Raw genomic sequence first — 6,000 nt, forward strand, 5'->3', positions numbered from 1 at the left:
TGTCACCAGAGTGTGGGTATCCCCTGCATTTTGGTTTACCTGTTATATGTTAATGGAGTTAGTTATATAGTTGGGAAACCTTTTTATTCCACTTTCCTCTTTATCTGAGAAGCTGTGTGGTCTGTGTTGGAGATCAGTGAAGATGCTCATCTGTTCAGTGCTGTTGAAGAATTCTATACTCTTTTCTTATGCTGCAAGATTTGCCAGATCAGTTCTAATGTGTGGTTGCATTCTGCAGATGTCAGAGAACAGGCGCAGAGGAGGAAGGCGTGCTCAGCAGGAGCGAGCCGCTCAACAGGAGGAGGTGCCCCAGCAGCAGCACCTGCCGCCCCCGCCCCCGATGTCGATCGAGCAGATGTTTCTGATGCAGACTTAGGCAGTTCAAGCCATCAGTCAGACTCTGGCTGCCATTCAGTAGCAGCAGCAGCAACAGCAGCAGGCCCCACCTCAGCCTCAGATGCCTCAGATGCCCAGAGACAAGCGTGCTGAATTCATGAGAGGTCATCCACCAACGTTCGCTCATTCTTCTAACCCCATGGATGCTGAAGACTGGCTGCGCACTATGGAGCGGGAGTTGCATACCGCTCAGTGCGATGACAGGGAGAAAGTCTTGTATGGTCCCCGTCTGTTGAGAGGAGCAGCCCAGTCATGGTGGGAGTCTTACCTCGCCACCCATGCCCACCCTGACACCATCACCTGGGAAGAGTTCAGAGGTAGCTTTCGTCAGTACCATGTTCCTGCAGGTCTGATGACAATAAAGAAGGAGGAGTTCCTGGCCCTCAAGCAAGGGCCATTGTCTGTCAGTGAGTACCGGGACAGGTTTTTGCAATTGTCTCGCTATGCTCCTGAAGATGTCAACACCGACGCCAAGCGACAGTACCGTTTTCTGAGAGGCTTGGTTGACCCTCTTCAGTATCAGCTGATGAATCACACCTTCCCGACATTCCAGCACCTGATTGACAGAGCAATCATGACAGAGAGGAAGCGTAAGGAGATGGAGGATCGTAAGCGCAAGATCAGTGGACCCCAGCCTGGAAGCAGCAATCGTCCTCGTTTCTCAGGCAATCAACCTCAGCAGTTCAAGCAGAACCAGCGCCCACCTCAGCAGCATCAGCAGTTCCAAAGGCAGTATCCTCAGCATCAGTACCAGAACCGTCAGAGCAATCAGTCAGGAGGTCAGTTTCAGAGGCAGAATCAGCAAGCACCTCGCCTTCCTGCCCCAGCAAACCAGCAGAACAATCAGGCAGCACCAGCTCAGGTTGGAAACAGGGCATGTTTCCACTGTGGAGAGCAAGGCCACTGGGTGATGCAATGTCCGAAGAAGGCAGCCCAGCAGCAGTCAGGCCCTAATGCCCCAACAAAGCAGAATGTGCCTCAGCCTGGAGCAGGCAACCGCTCTCAGTCGCGCTATAATCATGGGAGACTGAACCACTTGGAGGCTGAAGCAGTTCAGGAGGCCCCCGGCATGATAGTAGGTATGTTCCCAGTCGACTCCCATATTGCAGAAGTGTTATTTGATACTGGAGCAATGCATTCTTTCATTACTGCATCATGGGTAGAAACACATAATCTTCCAATTACTACCATGTCAACCCCCATTCAAATTGACTCAGCCGGTGGTAGAATTCGAGCCGATAGCATTTGTTTGAATATAAGTGTGGAAATAAGGGGGATAGCGTTTCCTGTCAACCTTATAGTAATGGGTACTCAGGGAATAGATGTCATCCTAGGGATGAATTGGCTAGATAAGTACCAGGCAGTTATCAGTTGTGATAAAAGGACCATCAAGTTGGTGTCCCCACTAGGAGAGGAAGTGGTGACCGAGTTAGTCCCGCCTGAGCCAAAGAAAGGAAGTTGTTATCAGACAGCTGTTGATAGCAGTGAAGTAGACCCAATTGAGAGTATCAAGGTTGTGTCCGAGTTCCCAGATGTGTTTCCAAAGGACTTACCGGGTATGCCACCAGAGCGGAAAGTGGAGTTTGCTATAGAGCTTCTTCCTGGAACCTCCCCTATCTTTAAGAGAGCTTACAGAATATCTGGACCAGAGTTGGTTGAACTTAAGAAGCAAATTGATGAGCTGTCAGAGAAAGGTTACATCCAGCCAAGCACCTCGCCTTGGGCCGCCCCTGTCCTATTTGTGGAGAAGAAAGATGGCACCAAAAGGATGTGTATTGATTATCGAGCTTTGAATGAAGTCACGATCAAGAACAAGTATCCCTTGCCCAGAATAGAAGATCTGTTCGACCAGTTGAGAGGAGCCAGTGTGTTCTCCAAGATTGATCTGAGGTCAGGTTATCATCAGCTCAGGATCCGACCGTCGGACATTCCGAAGACGGCATTCATTACCAAGTATGGTTTGTATGAGTTCACAGTGATGTCTTTTGGTTTGACCAATGCGCCAGCGTTCTTCATGAACTTGATGAATAGTGTATTCATGGATTATCTCGATAAGTTTGTGGTGGTATTTATTGACGACATTCTGATTTATTCTCAAAGCGAAGAAGAGCACGCAGATCATTTGAAGATGGTATTGCAGAGATTGCGAGAGCACCAGTTGTATGCAAAGTTGAGCAAGTGTGAATTCTGGATCAGTGAAGTCCTGTTCTTGGGTCACATAATCAATAAAGAAGGATTGGCTGTAGATCCTAAGAAAGTGGCAGACATTCTGAACTAGAAAGCGCCAACAGATGCTCGAGGAATCAAGAGCTTCATTGGAATGGCCGGATATTATCGGTGATTCATTGAAGGGTTTTCGAAGATTGCGAAACCAATGACAGCGTTGCTAGGCAACAAAGTTGAGTTCAAGTGGACCCAGAAATGTCAAGAGGCCTTTGAAGTGCTGAAAGAAAAGTTGACTACAACGCCTGTCCTAGCCTTGCCTGAGGTGCACAAGCCCTTCTCGGTGTATTGTGATGCTTGTTACACAGGTTTGGGATGCGTGTTGATGCAAGAGGGAAGAGTTGTGGCCTACTCGTCCCGACAGTTGAAGGTTCATGAGAAGAATTACCCAATCCATGATCTAGAGTTGGCAGCAGTGGTTCACGCACTGAAGACATGGAGGCACTATCTGTATGGACAGAAATGTGATGTTTACACAGACCACAAGAGTCTGAAGTACATATTCACTCAGTCAGAGTTGAACATGAGGCAACGAAGATGGTTAGAGTTGATCAAAGATTATGAGTTGGAGATTCATTACCATCCAGGCAAAGCAAACGTAGTGGCAGATGCTTTGAGCAGAAAGAGTCAAGTCAATCTGATGGTCGCTCGTCCGATGCCTTATGAGTTGGCCAAGGAGTTCGACAGGTTGAGTCTCGGATTTCTGAACAATTCGCGAGGAGTCACAGTTGAGTTGGAACCTACCTTAGAGCGCGAAATCAAAGAAGCGCAGAAGAATGATGAGAAGATCAGTGAGATCCGGCGACTGATTCTAGATGGCAGAGGCAAAGATTTTCGAGAAGATGCAGAGGGTGTGATATGGTTCAAAGACCGCTTATGTGTTCCCAATGTCCAGTCCATTCGGGAGTTGATCCTTAAGGAAGCTCATGAGACAGCCTATTCGATTCACCCCGGCAGTGAGAAGATGTATCAGGATCTGAAGAAGAAATTCTGGTGGTACGAAATGAAGAGGGAAATCGCAGAGCATGTGGCTATGTGTGATAGTTGTCGAAGAATTAAGGCAGAGCACCAGAGACCAGCTGGATTGTTGCAACCGTTGCAGATCCCTCAGTGGAAATGGGACGAAATCGGTATGGATTTCGTAGTCGGATTGCCTCGCACTCGAGCCGGCTACGATTCCATTTGGGTAGTAGTGGACCGCTTGACCAAGTCAGCCCACTTCATACCTGTCAAGACCAACTATAGCAGTGCAGTATTGGCAGAGTTGTATATGTCTCGGATCGTTTGTCTTCATGGTGTGCCAAAGAAGATAGTGTCAGACAGAGGAACGCAGTTCACCTCTCATTTCTGGCAGCAGTTGCATGAAGCCTTGGGCACACATCTGAATTTCAGTTCAGCTTATCATCCGCAGACAGATGGCCAGACCGAAAGAACCAATCAAATTCTTGAAGACATGTTGAGAGCCTGTGCGTTGCAAGATCAGTCTGGATGGGACAAGCGATTGCCTTATGCGGAGTTTTCCTATAACAACAGTTACCAGGCCAGTTTGAAGATGTCACCATTTCAGGCGCTCTATGGAAGGAGTTGCAGAACTCCGTTGCAATGGGATCAGCCTGGAGAAAAGCAGGTGTTTGGGCCAGACATTTTGCTTGAAGCCGAAGAGAACATCAAGATGGTCCGAGAGAATTTGAAGATAGCGCAATCAAGACAGCGAAGCTATGCAGACACAAGAAGAAGAGAGCTGAGTTTCGAAGTCGGAGACTTTGTCTATCTGAAAGTGTCACCGATCAGAGGAGTCAAGAGGTTCGGAGTCAAAGGCAAGCTAGCACCCCGCTACATTGGTCCGTACCAAATTCTCTCTAGGCGTGGAGAAGTGGCCTATCAGCTCAGTCTGCCAGAGAATTTGTCTGCTGTGCATGATGTCTTTCATGTGTCTCAGTTGAAGAAGTGCTTGCGTGTGCCAGAGGAGCAGTTGCTAGTGGAAGGTCTTGAAGTCCAGGAGGACTTGACCTACGTTGAGAAGCCAGTGCAGATCCTTGAGGTTGCGGACAGAGTCACCCGAAGGAAGACCATCAGAATGTGCAAAGTCAAATGGAATCATCACTCTGAGGAAGAAGCAACCTGGGAGCGTGAAGATGATCTGATGGCCAAATACCCTGAGCTCTTTGCTAGCCAACCCTGAATCTCGAGGGCGAGATTCTTTTAAGGGGGATAGGTTTGTAACGCCCCGAATTTCGAGTTGGATTTTTTTTCTTCTTTCTATATCACTCTCCAAATTCGGGTGTTACCTCTCTTTCCCCTTTTCTTTTTGCTAAAACCTCAACCGTCTTCAAAACCTTAAGTTACGTGATAATAGTAAACCCTAGGGTTAATTTCTTTGATTTGCTGCATCATGTCGAACCATGCATTTTTTGGTTGTTTGAAAGTGTGAAAGCATTCATATAGAAAATAGATATAAAAAAGGAAAATCTTTTCTTTTCTCTCTCCTCCCCTTTTGGCCCAGCCACCCCCACTTGGCGCGAGCGGCCCAGCTGGCCGGTCGGCCCAGCCGGCTCGACCCCTCCCCCACCTCGCCCCCCCCCCCCCCCCGCGCCCCCGCTTTGGGCCCATGGCCGGCCCAGCCGCCCCTCCCTCCCCCTCCCCCAAATCTCTCTCCTCTCCCCCGCGGGCCCCGCCTGTCATACCCCCCCTCCTCCCCTCTCCTTCCCCCTTCTCCCTCCTCCTCCCTCGCCCGCCCGGCCACCCGGTTCGGCCGACCCCGCCCCGGCGTCCCGCGTCCGGCCTCGCCCCGGCCGCTCCCGTGTCGTCCTCGGCCGGCGCCGCCGCGCCCGCCCCCGCCCCGGCGAGCCCGCGCCCGCCCCCGCCTCGGCGAGCCGCCCCCGCCCCGACCCCGTGTCCGGCCGCCCCCGCCCCGACCCCGTCTGGCTCTGGCGAGCCGCCTCGGCCCCCCCGGCGAGCCCCCGCCCCGACCCCGCCCCGGCGAGCCCGCGCCCGCCCCCGCCCCGACCCCGTGTCCGGTCGCCCCCGCCCCGACCCCGCCTCGGCGAGCCGCCCCCGCCCCGACCCCGTGTCCGGCCGCCCCTGCCCCGACCCCGTCCGGCCCCGGTGAGCCCGACCCCGCTCCGTCCGCCCGGCGCCCCGTCCTGTGCCCGGCTCGGCCGCCCCCGGCGAACCCGCCCCCGTGCCTGGCCCGGCCGCCGCCCTCCGGCGACCCGCCCGCCCCCGCACCCGGTTCGGCCGCCCCCCGGCGAGCCCGCCTCGGCTCGGCCGTCTCCGCCGCGCCCGTGCCCGGCTCGGCCGCGCCCGCCTCGGCCCCGTGCCGTCCCGGCCCCGGCCGTGCCCCCCGCCCCGCCCGTGCTTCGCCCCGCCCGTGCGTCGTGC

Source organism: Zea mays, chromosome 1 (genome assembly GCF_902167145.1).
Source record: "Zea mays cultivar B73 chromosome 1, Zm-B73-REFERENCE-NAM-5.0, whole genome shotgun sequence".
In the NCBI taxonomy this organism is placed as follows: domain Eukaryota; kingdom Viridiplantae; phylum Streptophyta; class Magnoliopsida; order Poales; family Poaceae; genus Zea; species Zea mays.